The following is a 16,774-nucleotide window of genomic DNA, read 5'->3' on the forward strand; positions in this document are numbered from 1 at the left end:
GAGTGTGCACATATTCAGTTGGCCAAAGGCAATGTAGAAAGATGTGAGGTCGTCTGCTTTGGCATGAAGAATAGATAAGCAGAATGTTATTCAAATGGAGGAGAACTGCAGAATGGATGTGTTGAAAAGCAAGCTGGATGTCCTTGTTGGTGAGTTACAAGACAACATGTAGGTCAAATGGATTTGAAAGAAATCTGAAAGAAAACAGAATGTTGACCTTTATTGCAAGAGAGGATGGAGTATAAAAATTCCATCTTGCTATAGCTGTACAGGTTATTGTTTGTTACATTTGGGGACTGTGTCAGGTTTACATCACATTACCTAAGGAAAGGATATACATTTATTGGATGCAGTTCAGAGAAGGCCCATTCTGGATTGAAGGAGTTATCTTTAAATGGAACATTGAACTGTTTAGTCCTATACTTAACTGGAAAGTAACAGTGATCTCACTGAAACATATATTGTTCCGATGGGTACTGAAAGGCTTGTAAGGGAATCTAGAAAATAAAATTCAGCGTTGTTTGAAAATAAAGGTTCCTTTTAAGAGGCATTTCTTCTTGCTCGTGTTTGGAATTCTTTTCTCCAGCGAGTTGTGGTATCTGGGTCATTGAATACAATCAGGGCGAAGTTAAACAACTGTTGATAACAAGGGAGTTAAAGATTATGATAGACAGGCAGACAAGTGTATTTCATAGAATCGTCAAATCCCTAGTGTGGAAACAGGCCATTTGGCCCAACAAGTCAACAACCCTCCGAAGAGTATCCCACCCAGATCCATTCCCCTACCCTATTGCATGCATTTCCCCTGATTAATGCACCTAACCAACATATCCCTGAACACTGTGGGGCAATCTAGCATGGTCAGTTCACCTAACCTGAACATCCCTGAACACTATGGGGCAATTTAGCACGGCCAATCCACCCTAACCAGTATCTTTGGACTGTGGGAGGAAACCAGAGCACCAGGAGGAAACCCATGCGGACACGGGTAGAATGTGCAAACTCCACACAGACGGTCGTCTGAGGGTAAATCTGAGCACCACACATCAACAGTGGGCAGGGGAGAATCATGAGTACACTTTGTGAGAAACCAGCAGTATAAGGATACATGGAAGAGCTGTTCTTCCATCACCATTTAGGGGAGGCAATGACCAAGTGATATTACTATAACTGTCCACATCATGCGATGGTGGAATTTAAGTTCAATAAGACTCTGGAATTAAGACTTTAAATGATAACTATGAATCCATTGTTCATTGGGAAGAAAAGCCCATCTGGTTCATAAGATATAGGAGCAGACCTAGGCCATTTGGCCCATGGGGTGGCATGGTGGCTCAGTGGTTAGCACTGCTGCTTCACAGCACTAGGGTCCCGGGTTTGATTCCTGCCTCGGGTGACTGTCTGTGTGGAGTTTGCACATCCTCCCTGTGTCTGCGTGGGTTTCCTCCGGGTGCTCCGGTTTCCTCCTACAGTCCAAAGATGTGCAGGTCAGGGTGGATTGGCCATGCTAAATTGCCCATAGTGTCAGGTGCATTAGTCAGAGGGAAATGGGTCTGGGTGGGTTACTCTTCAGAGGGACGGTGTGGACTTGTTGGGCCGAAGGGCCTGTTTCCAAACTGTAGGGAATCTAAAGTAAAGAGTCTGATACGCTCCTCACCCCTATTTTCATGCCTTCTCTCCACATTTCCTCAAACTGTTACCAACTAAAAATCCAACTCCTCTTCAAATTTACTCACTGTCCCAGCATCCACTTTACTGTGGGGTCACGAATCCTACAGATTCACAACCCTTTGGGAGAAGTAGTTTTTCCTTAACTCTCTTTTTAAATTTGCTGTCCCTTATCCTGAGGTTATGACCTTTCGTCTAGAATGCTGCACAAGAGGAAGCAACTGCTCCTCATCCTTTTTTCCCGACACCCTTTTATCATCGTGAATACCTCCATTTGATCTCACCTCATTCTTCTAAATTGCAGAGGCTATAGGCCTAAACTGTTCAATCTCTCTGCAGATGCTCATCTCTAGGCTGGTGAGCCTCCTCCGAATATCGTTTAGGAAGTAAGCTGCCATCCGTTACCTGGTCCATCCTTGCCTACCTGTGACTGCAGACCTACACAACATAGTTGACTCTTAACTGTGTGGAGGTCCAGGTGAATCTGTGGCGGATATGGAAGTTTCCTTTGGAGCCTTGGAGGGAGGTGTGGGCACAAGTCTTGCACCTCCTGCGGTTGCAGGGGAAGGTGCCGGGACTGGAGGTTGGGTTGGTGGGGGGGTGTGGATCTGACGAGGGAGTCACGGAGGGAGTGGTCTTATTGCATCCTCTGCACCCGATGTGGCCTCCTCTATATTGGGGAGATAGGCCGGCTACTTGCGGAACGTTTCAGAGAACACCTCTGGGACACCCGGACCGACCAACCCAACCACCCTGTGGCTCAACATTTCAATTCCCCCTCCCACTCCACCAAGGATATGCAGGTCTTTGGACTCCTCCATCGTCAGACCACAGCGAAACGACGGTTGAAGGAAGAATGCCTCATCTTCCGGCTAGGAACCCTCCAACCACAAGGGATGAACTCGGATTTCACCAGTTTCCTCATTTCCCCTCCCCCCACCTTGTCTCAGTCAAATCCATCAAATTCAGCACCGCCTCCCTAACCTGCAATCTTCTTCCCGACCTCTCCGCCCCCACCCCAATCTGTCCTATCACCCTCACCTTGACCTTTTTCCACCTATCACATTTCCGACGCCCCTCCCCCAAGTCCCTCCTCCCTATCTTTTATCTTGCTGGACAAACTTTCCTCATTCCTGAAGAAGGGCTAATGCCCGAAACGTCGATTCTCCTGTTCCCTAGATGCTGCCTGACCTGCTGCGCTTCTCCAGCAACACATTTCCATACCTTTTATCTTAGCCTGCTGGACAAACTTTCCTCATTCCTGAAGAAGGGCTTATGCCCGAAATGTCGATTCTCCTGTTCCCTGGATGCTGCCTGACCTGCTGCGCTTTTCCAGCAACTCATTTTCAGCTCTGATCTGCAGCATCTGCAGACTTCACTTTCTCCTCAAATAATCCATGCAGTCTGTTCTCAACATATGCATTTCAGTAGCAAGTGTTGAAATGTTTGTTCCAGTCCCACAGAGTTTCCTTTGTTTAAAAGTCACAATCAGAAAGATCCAGTTTTTCCTATAGTTTGAAACGAATGACTCAATCGATTAGACTCTCATGATGAGGAGACGCCGGTGTTGGACAGAGTTAAAAATCACACAACACCAGGTTATGTTGCAACAGATTTATGTGGAAACACTAGCTTTCAGAGCGCTGCTTCTTCATCCTGATGGGCAGGATCATAAGACATAGGATTTATAGCAAAAGATCACAGGGTCTTGCAACTAAAACGATAAACTGTGATCTTTTGCTATAAATTCTGCATCTTACTCCACCAGTTACCTGATGAAGGAGCAATGCTCTGAAAGCTAGTGCTTCCAAATAAACCTGTTGCACCATAACCTGGTGTTGTGATTTTGTTTTAAGATTAGACACAGATATGGGGGTGTGGAGTTCTGGGATCAGCCCCACCCCTCATTCACTCCCATTGGTTGGAGGACCACCCCCCTCCGCTCAGTCCTCCAGCCCCACCCACTCACCTCCTATTGACCCAAAGCCGTCAATCAGCGCCTCCCCAAGCCATGATCTGAGCAGGCTCAGACGACCAGGGGGCAAATGAAGGTAGAGGTTAAAAAATATTTGGAAGAAGCCAGAGGAGGAGGTGAAGAGAGGGACTCGCCAGAGGCACAGAGACAGGAAATATTATCCTGGTGGAGGAATGAGGACAGGTTCAGGGAGAGTCTGTCAACTGGAGCAGAAATTGGGCTTGAGTAAGGGAGCGTCTGCAAATGGAATAGGAATGGGTTCAGAAAGCACCAAGGCGAAAGTGAGGACTGCAGATGTTGGCGATCAGAGTCTCGATTAGAGTGGTGCTGGAAAAGCACAGCAGGTCAGGCAGCATCTGAGGAGCAGGGAAATCGACGTTTCGGGCAAAAGCCCTTCGTCAGAAAGCATCTGTCAGCTGAAGGGAAAACGTGGGCCACTTCTCTGAATGGAGGATAAATAATTGAGCTTTCTTTTCCTGTGAATGAAATATGAACAGATTTCAATGAGACTTTGTTCCCCCACCCCGAGCAACTGCTGCAAAATACTGGGGTAGTTCCCCATTGCTCGTTGCCCGATCGGAAATGATCTGCCAGATAAATGGCCTTATGTTGTGGGTTGATGTGTTTGTCAGGGGGTTGCTAACAAAGTGGTAAAAACAATAACTGCAGATGCTGGAAACCAGATTCTGGTTCAGTGGTGCTGGAAGAGCACAGCAATTCAGGCAGCATCTAACAAAGTGTCGAATGCCTGCCGCAATGGGTAGGGAGCCAGTGTCTGAAACTCAGCACCCAGAACCGTTCTTCTGAATGTCAATACCGTTCTGGCAGCGTTTTGGTTTTTTGTTGTAATTCCATTTTACAGGGTGACCCAAGGGAGATTTGCAATCACCACATTCGAAACAAGCATCTCTTCGAGAACATCACATGATTTATCGAGCGCTGGATGTGGAATGGGAAGATTTGGTCTGCACTGTCCTGAAGAAGGGTTACACCTGAAACGTTGACTTCTCCACCTCCTGATGCTGCCTGGCTTGCTGTGTTCTCCCAGCCTCCTGCCTGCCTGCCTGAGGGAAAGGCACACAGACTCAGATGAACAATCCAGTGAATTGACTGTGGAAAGACCTTTTAACTAGTTACACAGACTGGATGAGTGTGTTGCATGAACTGATTGTGGAGAGAGCTTTAACCGGTCACACAACCTGAAGGGACATTGCATCATTCACAGTGAGAAGAAACCAAATGTGGATTTTTCTGTCTGAGAGTGATGGCTAACAAACTAAACCACAGAGTTGTTACAAGTGCGAGTCATGTCTGCACGCGGATTGCACCCCAGAGAGGCACGTAACGCATGGAGAAACCCTGTAAGTGCTCCGACTGTGGGAAGGAATACAATTACCCATCACAGCTGGAAATTCACCGGCGCAGTCACACTGGGGAGAGGCCGTTCGTCTGCTCACATTGCGGCAAGAAATTCCAGCAGTCACCCACCCTGGCCGAGCACCAGTACACCCACACCGGGGCAAGGCCCTTCCCCAGCCCGGTGTGTGGGAAGCGGTTCACCTCGCCCTCCCACCTCACCACCCACAAGCGGGTGCCCACACCGGCGAGCGACCTGTCGTCTGCTCGGTGGGCAGCAAGGGCTTCACGTCATCCTCCAGCCTGCTGCGGCAGGCCTGCGTGTGTTCGTCCCAGCTCACCGTCCACCGACTCGTCCACTCTGACAAGAGGCCCTTTCGACGTTCAGAATGCCAGAAGGGCTTCAAAAGCACGTGGGTCCTGCTGACGGACCAGCGCAGTCACACTGGGGAGAGGCCGGACAACTGCCCCGCGTGCGGGAAGCGATTTGCTTTCTCGTCCCACCTGATCGCACACCGGCGGGTTCACAAGTGACGCCCCGGGATTGTCGGGGTGGGATGGGACTCATCTTTGCAGATTGTATCAGCATCAGCTGTTTCTATGGGGATGGCTCAACCGGATTGCAATGCAGAGTGACACTAACAGAATGGGTTCAATTCCCGCACCGGCTGAGGTTACCATGTCCTTCTCAACCTCTTCCCCCAATCGGTGATGTGGTAGTCCTCAGGTTAATTTCGCCATTAGTCATCTCTCTCTGATGAGAAAGCAACCCTAAAGTCCTCTGGAACTACGCTGACTTTACTTAAAAGTGTGTAGCCACTTTTAATGTGTGCGTTAATCCAAGACTAGGCGGGAAGGTGGATTTCAGGCATCCTCTTAACCTGCAGGATTCTGACAGAGTTAAACATTCAGAGCAATTTTGTAAAGGTGAAGAGTGTTTCACTTGTTAACAGCAGCAGTCACTTGTTTGTTGCTTTGTTCTATGGCTTGAGAATTCACAATGCTCTTTGTTGATGGACACTCGGTCAAAGGCACTATTCAGTACTGAAAATTAATAACCTCAACAGAACCTCAATGTGTCCTCCACGACTTTTCTGTACCCTAAGTTCGAATAGAACGTGAATCTGCAAACCTGAGTGTTTTAAAAAAAAAAAGGCCACCAAACATATTAAACAAAAGATATACATGTGAACAGTTCATGGCACAGTTTCTTTTTAAAGCTGAAAATGTGTTGCTGGAAAAGCGCAGCAGGTCAGGCAGCATCCAAGGAGCAGGAGAATCGATGTTTCGGGCATGAGCCCTTCTTCAGGAATGAGGACAGTATGCCAAGCAGTTTCCTTTTAAGGCTAGATTAGATTCCCCACAGTGTGGAAAGAACAACCCACCCAGACCCACTCCCCTACATTTACCCCTTTGTCTGGTTTGACGTGGGAAAGCCATAATGACATTGACTCATCCTCAAGTCACAGAATCGATATAAACCATAAATGTTTGCAGTCACAATGAGAGTTGAACTGCTCAGAAGAACAGTTAAAAGGCATCTGGATGGGTAAATGAATAAGGAGGGTTGGGAGGGATATGGGTCGGGTGCTGGCAGGTGGGACGAGATTGGATTGGGATAGCTGCATGGCGTGGACAAGTTGGACTGAAGGGTCTGTTTCCGTGCTGTACATCTCTATGACTCTATGAGTCAATTCAAAGTTACAAACATATCAGCTGTCAAACCAATTGTCCACAAAAGTAATCACACGTCAATAACCTTTAACTCTAGTCCTTGTTGTATTTATTGGAAGATAGTGGCTGAGAAGTCAGTCCAAGACCAGAGCAATTCATTCAAGGGAGAGAGAGGTTCATTTTGAAGGGAAGAGAATTTAGTTAGAGAGGGGACATTGAGAAGAAAAAGTGATGACATAAAATAAACTTTAACTTTTTTGGAGTTCATTGGAAAAGTAACAAAGAATGAACGAAAGTAAAGTAGTAGATGTAATATATGGATTGTTTTTAAATATATTAAGTAAGTACCACTACATGATAGACTCATGATTAAGACATGGGGTCAGATGACAAGCAGGAGAATAGATAGCAAGCTGGCTACACTGGAAAATAGAGTGAGAGTCAGGGCAAAGGATATCAACTTGACTGGCGTAGGGTGGCAAGTGGAGATCATCAGGCATCAGCGCTGGGACTACTGTTGTTTACCATTTACTTTGACAACGTGGAGGTGGAAATCAAAAGTACATCTTCAAAACTGGTAGGCGATACAAAATTGGAGGCTCAGCTAACACTGAGGAAGACAGCCATGTAACATAAGGTGTTAATAAAGTGTATGGGCCAGGTTGCGTAAATTGCAAATTAATTTCAAAACGTTTAAGTGTGAAGTGGTGCATTTTGATGGGAAGACCGAGGAAGCTTGATTTCACTCTTTGGACTTTACCTGGGTAAGGTACCTGTCCAAGGAGTGGCCTATGGTTAACCGAAAAGATTGCTTGTGAGCACAGGGATGGGAAGCTTATAGAGTCATAGAGATGTACAGCACGGAAACAGACCCTTCGGTCCAACCCGTTCAGATATCCCAACCCAATCTAGTCCCAGCGACCAGCACCCGGCCCATATCCTTCCAAACCCTTCCTATTCATATACCCATCCAAATGCCTTTTAGATGTTGCAATTGTACCAGCCTCCACCACATCCTCTGGCTGCTCATTCCATACACGTACCACCCTCTGTGTGAAAAAGTTGCCCCTCAGGTCTCTTTTACATCTTTCCCCTCTCACCCTAAACCTATGCCCTCTAGTCACGAACCCAAGGAAAAGACTTTGTCTATTTACCCTATCCGTGCCCCTCAATTTTATAAACCTCTGTAAGGTCACCCCCTCAGCCTCTGACGCTCCAGGGAAAACAGCCCCAGTCGGTTCAGCCTCTCCCTGTAGCTCAGATCCTCCAACCCTGGCAACATCCTTGTAAATCTTTTCTGAACCCTTTCAAGTTTCACAACATGTTTCCGAGAGGAAGGAGACCAGAATTGCACGCAATATTCCAACAGTGGCCTAACCAATGTCCTGTACAGCCGCAACATGACCTTCCAACTCCTGTACTCAATACTCTGACCAATAAAGGAAAGCATACCAAACGCCACCTTCACTATCCTATCTACCTGTGACTCCACTTTCAAGGAGCTATGAACCTGCACTCCAAGGTCTCTTTGTTCAGCAACACTCCCTAGGACCTTACCATTAAGTGTATACATCCTGCTAAGATTTGCTTTCCCAAAATGCAGCACCTCGCATTTATCTGAAATAAACTCCATCTGCCACTTCTCAGCCCATTGGCCCAGATCCTGTTGTAATCTGAGGTAACCCTCTTCGCTGTCCACTACACCTCCAAGTTTGGTGGCATCTGCAAACTTACTAACTGTACCTCTTATGCTCACATCCAAATCATTTATATAAATGACAAAAAGTAGTGGACAAACTGGAAACATATTCCTGGAGACCTTCTGCAAGGTTGCCAATATAGAGGCCTCAAACGACTGCAAGTCCATGATGTAGATACCCGGTAATGATTTGTTGCAGCAGTCAGGGCAAACAAAAGAGTGGGAAACGCAAAGAGAACTTGTTATTCCCACCACAATTACTACAAGACATGGTCAGTAAGATTGAGCAGAGCTTGACAGAAACTTAAGTACAAGACACTGTTAAGGTACAGGTTTGAGATGGCCCAGGGAATCCCTTGTGGACTCAGACCTTTAAGCCTCTCTCTTGGTTTGTCCCGGAAATTGTACTCTTTGGAAGTCTGGAATAAAAACCTCTTACAGACAGTTTAGTATAATTTTAGTCATCCCCTTTATTCACAAATAGCATCACTGTTACAACATAACACTGACACCTATACGCTAAACTAGCAAGGTGCTAATAACCTCGGAGAGTAGGGTACCGGTCCTCAGTGCCCCAGCAGACTACTCCGATGTACTGATACTAAGTGGCTTCTTTTATACAAAGTTTACAAAAACATTGTATGTTCTTAATTAGACAGTGAAGACAATAATTCGTAAGGAAGAAAAGTTAATTGACAGATCTGTGTGCCCTTGACAGATCACTCCTACAGGCCTTGAGCTATCCATCAGGTGGGAAAAACATACCCAGCTTGCTAGCGAGATAAACTCCTGTCATAAAGAGGTCCAGTCTGAGCTAATTGGAGAGTTCATAAAGTAACCTTGCACAGCTCACATGTCTGATATCAGTGTTTTATGAAATGTTTGCCCTCCTTGCACAGAAACCTTTCAACCATAAAATTGTTCAGAATCTCTTCAATGTTAGGTTCAGAATAATTTGAAGCTGGGAGCAGATTCCTGCTTTTTATCTTAAGCACAGAATCATTCTGTACCTGAGGCTGAAGTGTTACTGCGGGGTTGTATTTAAAATGATTAATTCGTCTTGAATTAAACATGCCTTCCTATCAAGTTTGTGATTCAAATTCAAAGAAGACATAAGATCTGGCTGGCTCGAATTAACAGTGGGGCAGTCTTGGTCTGTAAAAACAGCAAGTTAAAGCCTTATCAACATTACCTTTTACGGAGTTTGCATTTCATAACCAGTAATAGCTACTCAAAATCATCAAAAAGTCTCAAAATGCAATTAAATTCAATCCATAGCAGATAAGCACTAAGAGTTAATTTTCTACGGGATTCAACAGCCTCAGCACTAAAATGGTCTCTCTTTCTCTAGGTACTTTTGAACTCTTAAGTCAGCAAAGATTTTTTTTTTCTCTCTCTCTCTCTCTCTCTCTGTGTCTGCCTCGCTTGCAAGGAGTAATAAGAGTCCATTATAGTGAACATGATCCAACCGGTAATTACAAACAGCTTTTGATAGTACCGAGTTTTGTTTCAGGGTCAGATTCTCAAACACTGGCATTAATTTCACAAGGGAACGGCTGTGAATGTTATCACTTGGTGTCCTGTTCACACAGGTTCACCAATGCTGAGGCAAATGTTCTTCATGGTTTTATAGCATCCATTATCACTTGGTGAGCTCAGGTGTCCCAATCTTTAAGTTCCCCCTCTTTTTCTGAGCCTTCCTGCCAGGCTATTTTCTAGTGCAGTAAATGTGTTCTATAATTCAGCATTACATTTTGGTCTGAATGTTTAGAACATAGAACAATACAGCACCGAACAGGCCCTTCGGCCCACGATGTTGTGCCGAACATTTGTCCTAGCTTAAGCACCCATCCATGTACCTATCCAATTGCCGCTTAAAAGGTCACCAAAGATTCTGACTCTACCACTCCCACAGGCAGCGCATTCCATGCCCCCACCACTCTCTGGGTAAAGAACCCACCCCTGACATCTCCCCTATACCTTCCACCCTTCACCTTAAATTTATGTCCCCTTGTAACACTCTGTTGTACCCGGGGAAAAAGTTTCTGACTGTCTACTCTATCTATTCCCCTGATCATCTTATAAACCTCTATCAAGTCACCCCTCATCCTTCGCCGTTCCAATGAGAGAAGGCCTAGCACTCTCAACCTATCCTCGTACGACCTAGTCTCCATTCCAGGCAACATCCTGGTAAATCTTCTCTGCACCCTCTCCAAAGCTTCCACATCTTTCCTAAAGTGAGGCGACCAGAACTGCACACAGTACTCCAAATGTGGCCGAACCAAAGTCCTGTACAGTTGCAACATCACTTCACGACTCTTGAATTCAATCCCTCTGCTAATGAACGCTAATACACCATAGGCCTTCTTACAAGCTCTATCCACCTGAGTGGCAACTTTCAAAGATCTATGAACATAGACCCCAAGATCCCTCTGCTCCTCCACCTTACTAAGAACCCTACCATTAACCCTGTATTCTGCATTCTTATTTGTCCTTCCAAAATGGACAACCTCATACTTGGCAGGGTTGAACTCCATCTGCCACTCCTCAGCCCAGCTCTGCATCATATCCAAGTCCCTTTGCAGCCGACAAGAGCCCTCCTCACTATCCACAACTCCACCAATCTTCGTATCATATAGTGCTGATTTGGGACACAATTCCTGTTTCTTGTTGTCCTGCCCACTTCCTGATTAGATTGGATTAGATTAGACTCACGACAGTGTGGAAACAGGCCCTTTGGCCCAACCAGTCCACACCGACTCTCCGAAGAGTAACCCACCCAGACCCATTTCCCTCTGACTAATGCACCTCACACTACGGGCAATTTTAGCATGGCCAATCCACCCTGACCTGCACATCTTTGGACTGTGGGAGGAAACCGGAGCACCCGGAGGAAACCCACACAGACACGGGGAGAATGTGCAAACTCCACACAGACAGTTGCCGGAGGCTGGAATCGAACCTGGGATCCCAGTGCTGTGAGGCAGCAGAGCTAACCACTGAGCCACCGTGCCATCCTGCTGAGGTTGCTGTTTCTTTAGTACACTATCTCATCTCAAAGGAAAGCAGAGGTGAAGAGAGAGCGACGGAGGAAGGGATGAATATTAATAGATAAAGCAGTTGCAGAGTGAAACTGGAAGAAATTCGGCTGGAGAGTGTCAGATGTGATTCAGCGGTCGCCACTCTTGGCTCCTGAGTCGGGAACTTGCAACCCATTCAATCAGCCCGAGAACAGGTACAGCACCAGGTCATATACAACCTAAAGCATCTTTTAAACTGAAAGTAAAGCTTCTTTTACTCTATTAAACTGAAGTGAATTAAAATTCCCTCAAGATTGTCACCATCAAATACTCTCTGGACAGGGTCAGCACGGAATTAGACAGAGAGTAGATTTCCCTCTACTCTGTTAAACTAAAAGTGAGGTGAAAAGTTTAAGGGGAATACACACAGCAAATACTTTACACAGAGTGTGATGGGTGTCGGGAACGCCTTGCCAGCAAAGGTGGTAGAGGCAGGCACTGGAGATTCGTTTAATATGCGTCTGGACAGATGCATGAGTAGCTGGGGAGCAAAGGGATACAGATCCTTAGGAATTGGGCGACAGGTTTAGACAGTGGATTTAGATCGGCTCAGGCTTGGAGGGCCGAAGGGCCTGTTCCCGGGCTGCAAATTTTCTTTGTAAACACAAAATAAAGTCAGGTCAACATCATCGGCATCAAACACTCCCAGGACAGGGACAGCACGGGGTTATTTGTAAAGTAAAGCTCCTTCTACACGATCCCCATCAAATGTTCCCATGATAGGCACAGCAGGGGGGGCAGATAAAGAGTAAGTTACCACTTAGAAGGGAAATCAGGAGAAACTTCTTCAGCCAGAGAGTGGTGAGTGTGTGGAATTCATTGCCACAGAAGTCTGTGAAGGCCAGTTCACTGAGTATATTTAAAAGAGATACATAGATTCTTGATTGTCAAGGGGATTAAAGGTCACTGGACAAAACAGAAGAATGGGACTGAAAACATTATCAGCCATGATTGAATGGTGGAGCAGCCTCGACGGGTCATGTCGTCTACTTTCTGCTCCTCTATTTTCAGATCTTAATCTCCTCTACACTGTTACAGTCATACAGTCCCTGGACAGGTACAGCACAGGGTCAGAAACAGAGCAATGCTCCTCTACACTGTTCCCATCATACAGTCCCTGGACAGGTACAGCACAGGGTCAGATACAGAGCAACGCTCCTCTACACTGTTCCCATCATACAGTCCCTGGACAGGTACAGCACAGGGTCAGACACAGAGCAATGCTCCTCTACACTGTTCCCATCATACAGTCCCTGGACAGGTACAGCACAGGGTCAGATACAGAGCAACGCTCCTCTACACTGTTCCCATCATACAGTCCCTGGACAGGTACAGCACAGGGTCAGATACAGAGCAAAGCTCCTCTACAATACTCCCACCATATAGTCCCTGGACAGGTACAGCACAGGGTCAGATACAGAGCAATGCTCCTCTACACGGTTCCCATCATACAGTCCCTGGACAGGTACAGCACAGGGTCAGATACAGAGCAATGCTCCTCTACACGGTTCCCATCATACAGTCCCTGGACAGGTACAGCACACGGTCAGATACACAGCATTGCTCCTCTACACTGTTCCCATCATACGGTCCCTGGACAGGTACAGCGCAGGGCCAGATACAGAGCAATGCTCCTCTACACTGTTCCCATCATACAGTCCCTGGACAGGTACAGCACATGGCCAGATACAGAGCAATGCTCCTCTACACTGTTCTCATCATACAGTCCCTGGACAGGTACAGCACAGGGTCAGATACAGAGCAAAGCTCCTCTACAATACTCCCACCATATAGTCCCTGGACAGGTACAGCACAGGGTCAGATACAGAGCAAAGCTCCTCTACACTGTTCTCATCATACAGTCCCTGGACAGGTACAGCACAGAGTCAGATACAGAGCAATGCTCCTCTACACTGTTCCCACCATATAGTCCCTGGACAGGTACAGCACAGGGTCAGACACAGAGCAAAGCTCCTCTACACTGTTCCCATCATACAGTCCCTGGACAGGTACAGCACAGGGCTCGATATAGAGCAAAGCACCTCTACACTGTTAGTCATACAGTCACTGGACAGGTACAGCACAGGGTCAGACACAGAGCAAAGCTCCTCTATACTGTTCCCATCATACAGTCCCTGGACAGGTACAGCACAGGGTCAGACACAGAGCAAAGCTCCTCTACACTGTTCCCATCATACAGTCCCTGGACAGGTACAGCACAGGGTCAGACACAGAGCAATGCTCCTCTGCACTGTTTCCATCATACAGTCCCTGGACAGGTACAGCACAGGGCCAGATACAGAGCAATGCTCCTCTACACTGTTTCCATCATACAGTCCCTGGACAGACACAGCACAGGGTCAGATACAGAGCAATGCTCCTCTACACTGTTCCCATCATACAGTCCCTGGACAGGTACAGCACAGGGTCAGATACAGAGCAATGCTCCTCTACACTGTTACAGTCATACAGTCACTGGACAGGTACAGCACAGGGTCAGATACAGAGCAATGCTCCTCTACACTGTTCTCATCATACAGTCACTGGACAGGTACAGCACAGGGCCAGATACAGAGCAATGCTCCTCTACACTGTTCCCATCATACAGTCCCTGGACAGGTACAGCACAGGGTCAGACACAGAGCAATGCTCCTCTACACTGTTCCCATCATACAGTCCCTGGACAGGTACAGCACAGGGTCAGACACAGAGCAATGCGCCTCTACACTGTTCCCATCATACAGTCACTGGACAGGTACAGCACAGGGTCAGACACAGAGCAATGCTCCTCTACACTGTTCCCATCATACAGTCCCTGGACAGGTACAGCACAGGGTCAGATACAGAGCAAAGCTCCTCTACACTGTTCCCATCATACAGTCCCTGGACAGGTACAGCACAGGGCCAGACACAGAGCAATGCTCCTCTACACTGTTCCAATCATACAGTCCCTGGACAGGTACAGCACAGGGTCAGATACAGAGCAAAGCTCCTCTACACTGTTCCCATCATACAGTCCCTGGACAGGTACAGCACAGGGCCAGATACAGAGCAAAGCTCCTCTACCCTGTTCCCATCATACAGTCCCTGGACAGGTACAGCACAGGGTCAGATACACAGCAATGCTCCTCTACACTGTTCCCATCATACAGTCCCTGGACAGGTACAGCACATGGTCAGACACAGAGCAATGCTCCTCTACACTGTTCCCATCATACAGTCCCTGGACAGGTACAGCAAAGAGTCAGACACAGAGCAATGCTCCTCTACACTGTTCCCATCATACAGTCCCTGGACAGGTACAGCACAGGGTCAGACACAGAGCAATGCTCCTCCACACTGTCCCCATCATACAGTCCATGGACAGGTACAGCACAGGGTCAGATACAGAGCAAAGCTCCTCTACACTGTTCCCATCATACAGTCCCTGGACAGGTACAGCACAGGGTCAGACACAGAGCAATGCTCCTCTACACTGTTCCCATCATATAGTCCCTGGACAGGTACAGCACAGGGTCAGACACAGAGCAATGCTCCTCTACACTGTTCCCATCATACAGTCCCTGGACAGGTACAGCACAGGGTCAGATACAGAGCAAAGCTCCTCTACACTGTTACAGTCATACAGTCCCTGGACAGGTACAGCACAGGGTCAGACACAGAGCAATGCTCCTCTACACTGTTTCCATCATACAGTCACTGGACAGGTACAGCACAGGGTCAGATACAGAGCAATGCTCCTCTACATTGTTACAGTCATACAGTCCCTGGACAGGTACAGCACAGGGTCAGTCACAGAGCAATGCTCCTCTATACTGTTCCCATCATACAGTCCCTGGACAGGTACAGCACAGGGTCAGATACAGAGCAATGCTCCTCTACACTGTTCCCATCATACAGTCCCTGGACAGGTACAGCACAGGGTCAGATACAGAGCAAAGCTCCTCTACACTGTTACAGTCATACAGTCCCTGGACAGGTACAGCACAGGGTCAGATACAGAGCAATGCTCCTCTACACTGTTCCCATCATACAGTCACTGGACAGGTACAGCACAGGGTCAGACACAGAGCAATGCTCCTCTACACTGTTCCCATCATACAGTCCCTGGACAGGTACAGCACAGGGTCAGACACAGAGCAATGCTCCTCTACACTGTTCCCATCATACAGTCCCTGGACAGGTACAGCACAGGGTCAGATACAGAGCAAAGCTCCTCTACAATACTCCCACCATATAGTCCCTGGACAGGTACAGCACAGGGCTCGATATAGAGGAAAGCACCTCTCCACTGTTAGTCATACAGTCCCTGGACAGGTACAGCACAGGGTCAGATACAGAGCAAAGCTCCTCTACACTGTTCCCATCATACAGTCACTGGACAGACACAGCACAGGGTCAGACACAGAGCAATGCTCCTCTACACTGTTCCCATCATACAGTCAATGGACAGGTACAGCACAGGGACAGATACAGAGCAATGCTCCTCTACACTGTTACAGTCATACAGTCACTGGACAGGTACAGCACAGGGTCAGATACAGAGCAATGCTCCTCTACACTGTCCCCATCATACAGTCACTGGACAGGTAGAGCACAGGGTCAGATACAGAGCAATGCTCCTCTACACTGTTCCCATCATACAGTCCATGGACAGGTACAGCACAGGGTCAGACACAGAGCAATGCTCCTCTACACTGTTCCCATCATACAGTCCCTGGACAGGTACAGCACAGGGTCAGACACAGAGCAATGCTCCTCTGCACTGTTCCCATCATACAGTCACTGGACAGGTACAGCACAGGGTCAGACACAGAGCAATGCTCCTCTACACTGTTCCCATCATACAGTCCCTGGACAGGTACAGCACAGGGTCAGATACAGAGCAAAGCTCCTCTACACTGTTCCCATCATACAGTCCCTGGACAGGTACAGCACAGGGCCAGATACAGAGCAAAGCTCCTCTACACTGTTCCCATCATACAGTCCCTGGACAGGTACAGCACAGGGTCAGATACAGAGCAATGCTCCTCTACACTGTTCCCATCATACAGTCCCTGGACAGGTACAGCACAGGGTCAGATACAGAGCAAAGCTCCTCTACACTGTTCCCATCATACAGTCCCTGGACAGGTACAGCACAGGGTCAGATACAGAGCAATGCTCCTCTACACTGTTCCCATCATACAGTCCCTGGACAGGTACAGCACAGTGTCAGATACAGAGCAAAGCTCCTCTATACTGTTACAGTCATACAGTCCCTGGACAGGTACAGCACAGGGTCAGACACAGAGCAATGCTCCTCTACACTGTTCCCATCAT

The 16,774-nt window shown here is 47.5% G+C and overlaps 1 protein-coding gene across 3 annotated transcripts in view; it reads right to left on the bottom strand.

The window, feature by feature from the left end:
• LOC122543451 (uncharacterized) overlaps nt 1–16,774 on the bottom strand; it is a 44,421-nt gene that overhangs the window by 5,995 nt on the left and 21,652 nt on the right. The window contains exon 2 of one of the 3 annotated variants that reach the window (XM_087974342.1): nt 429–636. The exons of 1 other annotated variant lie outside the window; for it this stretch is intronic. The gene's annotated coding sequence lies outside the window, so the exon portion shown is untranslated. Of the gene's footprint in view, nt 1–428; nt 1,449–16,774 lie in introns of those variants that run through there. One more of the 3 variants, XM_087974341.1, reaches the window with a different exon arrangement.

The sequence above is a fragment of the Chiloscyllium plagiosum genome, unplaced genomic scaffold (assembly GCF_037043375.1).
Source record: "Chiloscyllium plagiosum isolate Xiang-an unplaced genomic scaffold, Cpla_swu_hap1 HiC_scaffold_27, whole genome shotgun sequence".
Classification (NCBI taxonomy): domain Eukaryota; kingdom Metazoa; phylum Chordata; class Chondrichthyes; order Orectolobiformes; family Hemiscylliidae; genus Chiloscyllium; species Chiloscyllium plagiosum.